This window comes from Rutidosis leptorrhynchoides, chromosome 4 (genome assembly GCF_046630445.1).
Source record: "Rutidosis leptorrhynchoides isolate AG116_Rl617_1_P2 chromosome 4, CSIRO_AGI_Rlap_v1, whole genome shotgun sequence".
Classification (NCBI taxonomy): domain Eukaryota; kingdom Viridiplantae; phylum Streptophyta; class Magnoliopsida; order Asterales; family Asteraceae; genus Rutidosis; species Rutidosis leptorrhynchoides.
This window is the reverse complement of record NC_092336.1, coordinates 617,003,768-617,015,353: the sequence shown is the minus strand read 5'-3', so window position 1 is coordinate 617,015,353 and position 11,586 is coordinate 617,003,768. Positions and strand designations below refer to the sequence as shown.

Here is an 11,586-nt window from a genome sequence, read left to right as displayed (position 1 = left end):
ATAGCCCATTAACCCATTCATAAGTCAGTGGATCAAATATTGCCACCTCTAACAATAAAAAAGGTAAGAACCTACAATCTACTCACCAATTCAATAGCCAATAATAGAAGGTGACACATTCCTTGGCGTCCGTATCGATGACAAGTCCCAATAAATGGCATCTCAGCTAGCTGGATACCATGGATCCTAAGTAGATGATATATTATCTATGCATAACACAACAGATCATATAAATCATCTTACATGATAGATGCATCACAAAGTAGTAGTAACCGGATGTTATAGGAAAAATGGCTTGTACCTTTGTTTTAAAAATGTACATATCTTCTATATTACTAATCCGGTAACATAAATACACGTGGCACCACATTCATCCTCAGTAAATACTTTTATCTCATAATTTTGAATTAAATAAATCCTTAATTTTCTACGTATAATTAGCCACTGAATTAGGATTAACAGTTTCATTCTCCTCATTATTTTACGGAGCATTTATCATCCAATTTAAACATCCGATTCAAAACCTTCAATTGGTTCGTTCAAAATTAGGGTTCACTAAATACCCAAATATTCTATCTCTACCTACATCCGATTACATCGAAGTATATGTTCATCATCTTTATCATCAAACAATGTTCATCATCATACATCCGATTTGAGGTGGTTGGACTCAAACCACCATCGTCGTCGCTTCTATAGCCGTCCTTGCGGCGGTTGATGCCTTAGGGTTTAATTCAAACGGTCGATACCTTATGCTTACGTTTTCAGATTCTAGCAGGAGGTTTAAGGTATTTCCATTTTTATATTCTGTTTTATGGTGATTTTATAGCTGTTTTCAGTTTTTTGCATTCTATTTTCTTATTTTCTTATGAAGAAATCAAACTGTTTTTCTAAATCAATTTTGATAGAATTTTCACTCATATTAAATTTGAAATTTTGTAGCGTATATGTCTAACGATTTGAATTAAACCCTTTTATATATGGATTTGTTTATCTTTCTGCACCTGATTATTTATTTATTTGGTCAATTTCATATCATTAAGTATGAAATTGTGTTTATAATAGTTATTATTAGAGATACTCAAAATCATTAAGTTAACTGTTTAATTTTTTTAATTCGTAGAATTTATATGAGTGAATGTGATAATCATCGATTTATGGTACCAATTATATGCACTTGATCTATTTTGGAGGTTTGTTTAATGGCTACGAATTCACTATTCAGTTTGTTTAAGATATGCTATTAAACTTTATGATTTTTCCTTTCAACTCAATGGTAGTAAAGGATCATATATTGGTTTGTGTTACATATTTTCATGTCGTGTATTGGTTGTTCATCTTCTTTAAAAGTAAATATAATAGATTTCAAAAATTGGCAGGTTGTTATTCCACATTGAGGCATGGAATGCATAGAAAGCTAGAGTTGTAGATAATCTATCAATGGAGTTTCATACAAAAGGTATTCAGCTTTCATATAATAGTTTTATAATTGTGTACTTTCAGTCATCTAAAGAAAAATTAATGTAGACAACTGATGATAATACTAAACATAAAATGGGTGATATCATTTTAACACTTGCATAAAGATCTAATTAGCATACTTCCATGTAATGTCAACCATCAACTAGGTTTAACACATCCAAATGAGATGAATGTATAGTATGTTGTGTCCAATTTTAGCTTCTGCGAATTGTTCAAGTACCAAATTTTTAGATACAAAGTTACTTAGTTTATGTTTAATTGAACTGAAGTAAAAATTGTTGGACCATAATTAGTGTTTTTGCATCCTGAAGTTAAAACATGTTGACGATTTTTTACAAAATATGAACTTAACAAGCTATGTAGTCACCATAATTGAACCATTTATGTTGTTTTTCAACACAGTATGCAGTCATATAGTTGGACCATTAGCATTAGCATATCAAAACATAAAAGAGGTTGAAACTATTTTTTGAATTTTTTTTACTATTTTGACTTCTTTGACTTTATTGATTTTTTTACTAATTTTTAACTTGATAATTGACTGTTATTGACTGCATTAGTATTAGCATTATTAGAATTAGCATATCACAACATAAAAGAGGTTGAAACTTTTTTTTTATTTATTACTATTTTGACTTATTTCACTAATTTTGAACTTGATAATTGACTGTTATTGACTGCATTAGCATTAGCATATCACAACATAAAAGAGGCTGAAACTGTCTTTTCAATTATTATTTTTTTTTTTTTTTACCTTTTTGACTAATCTTGAACTTGATAATTGACTGTTTTTGACTGCATTACGATTAACATTATCACTAAAAAATCACAATAGAAAAGGTTGAAACTGATTTTTAAGTTTTTTTTTCTTACTATTTTTCCTTTTTGAAGGCGAGTAGATTCGTACAGTGATGGGAAGAAATCAGGAGAGACATGGAGTTACGGATGGGATGTTTAGGCATAGAACAGCTAAAGGAATGCTTTTTTCTCATAATTAGTGGTTTTGCATCCTGAAGTTAAAACATGTTGACCATTTTTTACAAAATATGAACTTAACAAGCTATGTAGTCACCATAATTGAACCATTTATGTTGTTTTTCAACACATTATGCAGTCATACAGTTGGACCATTAACATTAGCATATTACAACATAAAAGAGGTTGAAACTATTTTTTGATTTTTTTTTTTTACTATTTTGACCTTTTGGACTTTTTTACTAATTTTTAACTTGATAATTGACTGTTATTGACTGCATTATTAGTATTAGCATTATTAGAACTAGCATATCACAACGTAAAAGAGGTTGAAACTTTTTTTTTTTTTTTTTTTTTTTTTACTATTTTGACTTATTTCACTAATTTTGAACTTGATAATTGACTGCATTAGCATTAGCATTAGCATATCACAACATTAGCATATCACAACATAAAAGAGGCTTAAACTGTCTTTTCAGTTTTTTTTTTTTTTTTCTTTCATTTTTGACTAATCTTGAACTTGATAATTGATTGTTTTTGACTGCATTACGATTAGCATTATTACTAAAAAATCACAATAGAAAAGGTTGAAACTGATTTTTGAGGTTTTTTTTTTTTTTTTTTTTTTTTTTTTTTTTTTACTATTTTTCCTTTTTGAAGGCGAGTAGATTCGTACAGTGATGGGAAGAAATCAGGAGAGACATGGAGTTACGGCTGGGATGTTTAGGCATAGAACAGCTAAAGGAATGCTACTTTCAATCATATATGGGCGATCTGGAATGAAAGGTATAAATGCTATATCAGTTAGTTGCTAATTGTTTTACAATTAGTTATTAGATTAGTTCTCATAATTGGTGTTGTAATGTAATTTAGTTTGTGGAAAGAGGTCGACTGTATCTTTTGAGTTTGGGGTCGAGTGAAGTTTTTTTTTCCTTTTCTTTAACTTTTCTTTGTTCTTCTCTACTCTTGTGAACTTATGATAATTATGAATATGTTATATGTTATGTTTGACTATTAAAAAGGTCAAATTATTTTTAATCAATATTCTCTGTTTTCAAGGTTCGTGTTAACGGGTTCCAAGAAACACCATTGTACAAGTTTCTTGGTGCCAAGAATGGGGGATTTTGAGGGTCTGGTATCATATGGAACTTCATCAAGTTTCTTGTGGTTCAAACCATGCATTATTTGACTAATCAGGTTTGATTTTAATATACTGCACGTTTTTCATGAACTCCTATAATAATAAACTGATGTATTAGATCGATTATGATGTTTCACTAGAATTAGACATTTTTGACTTTCTATTATAGCAATATCTAATGAAGTCTTAGCACGATTACTGAGCTACACAATATGGGCTCTCACCATATATGGTTTTACCAAAAAACTTTGTTCTTATGCAGATGAACTTCATGGGTCACACTAATATGACGTGGCTATTTGACTATTATTCGACTTATTTCGATGCAGCAAACTTTTGTTTTTTATGTTACAAGATGGAAGTCACAAGATGAAAGAGCCAACGCCCTTCATGATGAAAAGCAATACCGGTTAACACCGAGCTTGACTGCAAGTCGGTGAGTCCAACCCAAATCGAGGTCTGACATGATTGCAACAGGTGGATTGTGATGGTTTTGAAACCAATATTTAATAGGGTTATGAAGATCACTAAAAGCAACCATCAAGGCACAAAAACGTCAACCCGGTAAGTAATTGGCATTTTCAATACTGGTAGGGATGGCGGGGTTCGGCGGTAGAGGGAGGACATGGGTGGTGATGGTGGTCGGATGGGCCGAAAGTTGTGGGTTTTAATAGGGTGACTTTTTGTGCGGGATTAGAATGGTGATTTATTAAGATGGACTTATCACTTTTGACATGAATGTTGATATGCAACTTATATAATTACACATCTGAATATATATGCTGAAACTTATAAATCAAATATTAGTTACATCAATGTTATTCTGGACATATAAGTAATTTATTGCACAAGTTTAATTTATGCACCACTGACTTCTAATCTTTTGAGATAAAAAATAGGTTAGGTTTAACTCTCAGCAACCCAGTGCTATTTTAACCCAGACATCTAAGAGTTTAAAGAATCAATCAACGAGTAAGTAAATATCAAACTATCAAAAAATACATAAATCTTGTGATCTAAGATAGCTTTATCCTAATGTTTAGTCACATCTATATCCATGTGATGTCCTTTTAAGCACACATATCTTTTCTTTTTAAACAGCCGTGCAACGTACAGGCTCAAAACACCACAAATTCATTAACCTTTGCGTTTGATTACAGCTATGCAACATACATCCAAGTTCTATCCTAATCTTCCAGATGAGTTGGCTTGATTGAATGGGGTGTGTTTCGAAATTTCATTCAATGTAGTTAACATGTATTACACATTTTCTCTTATATTCTTATTTATTGTAATTTTGATCTTCATTTTGTTCAGACGATGCAGTATGCGATACAACTTGTGGTTCATTTGGAGTGATCTGTTATAGAGGCAATTATTATATATCACGAACATTTTGAAGGATAAAGAGCAAGATGAATGCACTCTTCTTAGTTAAACACTATTGAGAGTGACATTAAAAAAACCACTACGATGTGAATGAACCTGTAAGCTCACTTGTATGATCTTTCATTTATGCTAATCTCTTTCATTTTACTTAAATTCTAATAAACTTACCTTTCAATATCATGTTGAATTAAATAGTTTTATTTGTTGTGTGGTCGTTGTTTAGTCATATTTGGATATTTTTGTAGGGTTCTTGGTCTTATAATTTTGATCTTACAATGGTCGTTTAATTAAGTATGATCTGCTGTCCATCAATTTTATATGTATTTTCCTTCTACTTGATAGAACATATGCATCCTAATATTGAAATGCTATTGTTATCAATCAAAATATCGAAATTTTGGTATCGTTTAATTTATGATCTTAGATCACTGATTGTATGAATGCGTTGGGTAATTTTGAAGGCTAAAAGTAGAACCTTATCAAAGGAGGGTATGTGCTTAATCTCTTACTCTTTAATCTTTATAGAGTTGCTTCATTACTTCACTCATCTTTTATGTTAACTCTTTTTATTTTGTTATTTTTATCGGTTCTATTGTAATTAGTAATATATGTAGGGTCATTATTATTGTACTCCGTATCACTTAAGCCGCATATGTACATTTTCAGGTTGGTTAATTTCTCATTATCATTATGTTTAACTAATTAATGATTGCAGACATGGGAGATATGCTTTGATTTGAGAATGATCAAGGTTGAGATACAGATGCTCTTAGTTGGGTTTCAAGGGTTATTGAGATATACAATTTCATCAGTAGATTAGAACTTGCAACTTTGAATATAAGGTTAATATTCACCAACGTCAATCGTTTACCTATATATTCACCAAATTTATAGTTCGCTTTATTTTTAAAAGCTCATGTATTGTTCTTACTTCTTATAATACATATACAATATTTAACAATATATGATCGTTTACAATACTCATCATTTCAATACATTTACTTTCGGTACCACTGTTATTAATACTTAAGGGTTTCTTAATTATAATTGTATACTACAGCTATTCAGTGTCAATAATAACATTATTTCATATATAAGTTTAAAAATCAATAATGTTTGCGGATGAGTTCCCGTGCAACGCACGGGCTCATAAATCTAGTATATTTATATAACTAAAGTAAATGACACTAACCTTGATCTGTTTTCTTAATCTCCACCATGAATTTAACTTTTTCTCTCCTGAAAATTAAAGTTACAAAAATATGTTAACTTAAAGAAACTAAAAGAAAAGATTGTGTACAGTTACGATGCACCTACATTTGTAAGCTTGAAATTTAGTGTTCAATACAAGCAATTGCACCATATCAAAACTTGATCAAAAAGTCAAAAAATGTAATTATGAAAAAGAAGCAAATGTGCTGATGGAACATTAGGTCTTAAATGCCTTCATGTGCATATAAGCGTCATAATCACAACCATGCAATACTTGACGTTTAAGATCTCCAAAACTCATAAATAGAAAGAGTTTTCGCCATACCATAAGGGGCAATTTCAACCCATTACATACATTTGGATCATGATTTATCTTCATCAGTTCAAACGAGTAGAAAAACTACGAAAATGGGTCATATGGGTTGAAAGGCCTCCAAATGCATGAAACCTCCTAAATCAATATATAACAATATATTTTTTGTAATCATATTAGTTGAAAAAACAGTAGCATAAAATGATGTTCATGTTACACTAAAACACCTAACACGACGTGAAGTGTAAGGTATTAGTAGAACTTATACACCAAAATGAAACTCCCAACAGTTAATATCATATAATATAGATATCATACAATATCTATATCTATTATGAACATAAGATGAACTACAACTGCTAGCAATCAGATATCAACCTTAAATCAGTTAAATTTTGGATTATAAACTTCAAATTCAAACCCTAACAAAACAATTTCACATCACTGAAGCTAATTTTGTACTTAATTTCACTTATGACAATAATAATTTCACGTAATTTCACATGTTATTGACATAGATGTTGATTGTAAATCATAGGCAACTTCCAAAGACCTTTGCATTCCAGGGACCCCTTGGAATAGTGGGACCGCCCACTCACCATCTTGCTAACATCTCAATTTTCTAAGTACCGAATCTCCTTTGACGTGTCAATATTAACATGATAATCATTGAAAACAGTAAATTTTAGTTAAAGACCCGCGAATTCGCGAAATTCTTTAAAGATTTTATTATAGAAAAGTAGAAACATGTTTTTTATGTAGATTAATTTTTACTCATTATTTGAAAAGTGATGTGTAACTTGAAATAAGTTTAATGACCCGTAAGAACACGAGTTTTGTTCGTTTGAAAAGAATAATAATAAGCGTTTGACCTTTTTATTGATGATTTTGACCTTTTTATTACTATGTACTATCAATGTTCTTTTCAAATATAAGTAATTGTAATATTGTAGATATACCACAAATATTCTCTATTCAAACCATACATTTCTCAAAAAAAAATTTCAACTGTTAGAATTTTCATATTGTATCAACTGTATTTGTCAACCATATATACAAGAAGACTATTTTGACCATTACAATAACAGGTCAAATGAATCCAAATCACAAATCTATAAGCATTCCAATTGAACTACAATTTCCCATCCATTGATTTCAATCACTAAAATACTCATGTACATAAATCTTTTATATGAGATCCATAGAACAACTCACTCAATGAAAATTTAACTTGTTACCGAGTCACATAATTTAAACTGGCACGACAATTTTTTTTATCAACATTTAAACTCTATCCAACACAACAACCCACCCAATAAGTCATTCTCTAACCCAACATAGACGATTACATAGAAAGGTTGTTGATCAATATAAGAAGCAATATCCGGTACATCTTACTAAGAAAGGTTGCTGATCTCATTTTATTCACTTCATATATGACAAAATAAATAAAACACTTCATATATCACATAATTTGTCAAGTAACAGGATCAGGATCAGGATCAATCAAACTATTAACTCTAACAACACATAGATAAAAAAAAACTTATACCATATGCTCCTTCATCCAAAGCATAAAGGGGTAATAGGGATGACGTTGATGAAGCGATCATGACCAACCCACTCCTACATGGTAGATTTAATATCAGATCATGTAATAAACCATCATATACAATTAAAATTTCTTATGAACTTTTTACAAATATATGTAAATATAAATATATAAATACAAACATGAAAATTAAATGCAAGTAAAAATTAAACGATCCATAGGCGATGTTGGATACATCATACATAATATTATCATACATTGAGCAATGATTTGAGTCCTTTTTCAGTAGTAGTGACATCAAAAAAAGACTCGTTTTAGCCAAACCTAAAGGCCTTACAATTTGAGATCAGCAACTACCAATACCAGATGCTTTTTCATGGATAGGAATGGTATTAGCTGCAAGATAACATCTTTAACTGCAGCAACAAACATAAGATGTAAAATTTTAGCTAAAGTAAACTCAATTCAGGCTGTAGTTCCAAAAAAGGACTAAGAGATGTTATTTATTTAGCAACAATATTCATTGGTATCTCATAATCATCTCAAATAAAGTTTTAAAGGAAATACAATCATTTCTCTTAGATGCTTTAAAAATCGAAGTGTTGCATAATGAGCTAATCTTAAGTACACTAAAACTCCTCATCATAAGATATAAAGGAAAAAAAAAAAAACTCCTCATCTAAACATCGAATTATGCTAAATATCAAACCCTACACATCTAAACATCCATTAATCAAATAATGTCAGCAATTTTGTAACACACCATTATCCTAAGACTCAATTTACCCACATTAAAAACCCAATTTAATCTTAGGTTATTACCCACATTAAAAACCCACTCGGGGTGGAGAAATGACTTCTCTTTATTCTAGAGTAGAGGAAGGATTGTCTACGTCCCACCTCCCCCATAGCCCACAAAATGGGATTGGGTTTGTTGTTGTTGTTGTTGTTATTATAACGATAAAAACCAAATAATTACGGAGTAAATTGCAAAACAGCATTTGATTATATAAAAATGTACAACAAAACAAGTAAATTATCATCTCTTTTTATGCTGACACGTAAACGCTCATATTCAAAAGTATGAAAAAAGATAAGAGCACCAAAAAGTATGTCAAGACTGAAATAACTATGATAGAAACATAATGTGAAACTAACCATAATTATGTGTAATGTGAATCATTCTGAAATAATATTCCTCTGTGACATTAAATCGAAGGGTAGTTGTGCATCAATTAGATGAATAATAGTCAACTTTAACATCTCAACAAAAACTTCACCAGCTTCTATACTTCGCGAATGATGTTAGTTGCAAATTGTAAATAAGCCAAGTAAATAGGAAAGTTCTATTATATCAACAAGACAGCAAAAAATTTAACGTACCTTGTCTTCAAAAATCAATGTCATGGCAGTACTCAAAGCTTCGCTAGGCATTAAAAAAAAAAAAAGCTTAATAAAATATATCCAAATCCGTCCTACACAAATCAATATTCCAACAAAAATTAATCAATCGAAAATGTAAACACGGATGTATTCTTAGAAAGAAAGACGGATATCGTATACATGATATAATCAAATTCATCCAGCGCCTTCTATTTGAGTTATGAAACAAAAAATGTGCAAAGGAAACGAAAACAAATACGATTAATAAAAAGTTCCTTACATGTAAGAGTTGGCCATCAAGAACGATTTGTCTTCCAAACATCCTAAATATAATACATAAATACACATATTGCAGATGTTAGACAAAGTAGATAAAATACTAATAAAACTGAAAATAGAATAAATAAACAAAATTAACAGTCAAATACCATACAAAGAGATTTCTTGAAAGCATGTGTGAAAAAGACTTCTAAACGGAGCAAGAAAGGATATGAGTACACGTTTTGATGTGTGATTTTTAATTTTTAAATTTGAATTCAAAACTCTTACATAGTAAAATACCAAAGCCCACTTTAAAAAATGATCCATATTCTTTCCCCAACACCGATTCAAAACAATCACACAAAGTATTAAAAAATGATCTTTGATGAGTTACAACCAAAAGAGAGGAAAAAGAAACAAAAATTAGTCATGAGATTACCTCCTTTTGCAATTCAGCTTACTGCATCTGTTCCTCATTGACAAGGTGAGACACCTATTTCTGTAAATGATTAAAAGACTCCATCAACAAATTGGAGCGAGCATTGCAAATTTCAGTAGTATACAATGATTAATATTAAAAAAAAAACAACATAAAAGACCATATTAAACATGAATTTAAGGGTTTTGATTCATAAAAAACATCCATTGGAATATGAAAACCTCAATACATACTTTCGATTGATAAATATTATGGAATACAAAAAATCATTCGACAACCTGTAATCGTCATCTACCATCACTGATCTTTGGTGGAAAATATTTTGATCCACCCTTGGTCCGTTTTCTGCTTGTATCACACAAACACAATGAACGACTTCATTAGGTATATATTCTAGTACATTGATCTATTTCATTAGGTATATGTTCAGTAAAGAAATAGAAAATGGAGTTGAATGATTCGGTAATATAAAACCCTTACAAAAACTACATATCACATATATGCTAAGTGCCTAAGTATTATTGGATCGTGAGCTAAATCCAAGCATCCAATATGTTTTGAAAAAACAAATTTAAGAATATAATAAATCTTAGAAAACCATAAGGATCATATTCTATGGCAGTAACATGATGTAATAACTCACCAAATATATTTCAAATCTTCTCACTGATTCCTCTGATCGATTCCTGCAATAAGCAACAAACGGAATCAATATTGAATGTAAACTGCCCTAATAATTTCCAAAAATATTGATCGAATGATTTTGTTTTTGCCCTAATTTACATGATTCGGTAAAAGTTAATTACACGACTCTTCAATCACGAATTGAAAAAGTTAACTAATGAAATAACTGATCATGCTATGTAACGCAAATAATACGAAAATCAATTTCCATACCTTAACGAATACACTACGCAAATTTCCGATTGAAGATAATTATTCGATTTCAGTCATCTGGAAAAACATTAAATTACTAAAAATTAAACGAACGGACGTTTTCCTGTTTAATAATCGATTCAAGCGTTGTAGAATTGTATTCCACTATCTCTTGTTCTCCCTTCCTAATTTATATTCTGCTTTGATAGACCTGCAAAACCCTAATGTAATCGAGGTTTCATGTCTTTTTTCAACATCTTAGTCGATTGAATTGTTTCGGAGCAACCTAGGTTTTTTTAATGATAAAAGCGTGAATGAAAAGTGTATCGGTGTGACCCAGAAAATTAATTTTCTATTGGGAGATATATTTTCACCACCAGTTTTACTACTTCCACCTAAATGTTCTATTATACCCTTAATGAAGTGTTACATGAATTTCTTGGAATACTCAAATAAGGGATAGTTTTGGAAACAAAGTATTAAATAATGGTGGAAGAATAAATTTCAATGGTGGAACTATCATCTCCCTTTTCTATTCCGTGATTTTGATTAAAAGGGTAATT

At 30.3% G+C, this 11,586-nt stretch overlaps 3 long non-coding RNA genes across 7 annotated transcripts; 2 read left to right on the top strand and 1 right to left on the bottom strand.

Annotated features, from left to right (window-relative positions):
- Window positions 1–497: 497 nt before the first annotated feature.
- On the top strand, window positions 498–2,813 carry LOC139904100 (uncharacterized). The gene is made up of 3 exons (XR_011778660.1): window positions 498–788; window positions 1,380–1,459; window positions 2,374–2,813. It is a non-coding gene; the product is annotated as an uncharacterized lncRNA (long non-coding RNA).
- Window positions 2,814–2,870: 57 nt separating this feature from the next.
- LOC139904098 (uncharacterized) lies at window positions 2,871–4,811 on the top strand. The gene is made up of 4 exons (XR_011778659.1): window positions 2,871–3,243; window positions 3,517–3,654; window positions 3,861–4,162; window positions 4,759–4,811. It is a non-coding gene; the product is annotated as an uncharacterized lncRNA (long non-coding RNA).
- Window positions 4,812–8,164: 3,353 nt separating this feature from the next.
- LOC139904097 (uncharacterized) lies at window positions 8,165–11,315 on the bottom strand. Of its 5 annotated transcripts, none has more exons than XR_011778657.1 (8): window positions 11,045–11,315; window positions 10,791–10,833; window positions 10,426–10,492; window positions 10,148–10,207; window positions 9,728–9,770; window positions 9,448–9,490; window positions 9,223–9,355; window positions 8,165–8,480 (listed from the first exon to the last, which is right to left on the bottom strand). It is a non-coding gene; the product is annotated as an uncharacterized lncRNA (long non-coding RNA). The 5 variants fall into 5 exon arrangements; XR_011778656.1 differs by having other exon boundaries at window positions 9,223–9,350; XR_011778658.1 differs by having other exon boundaries at window positions 9,448–9,485.
- Window positions 11,316–11,586: the final 271 nt, after the last annotated feature.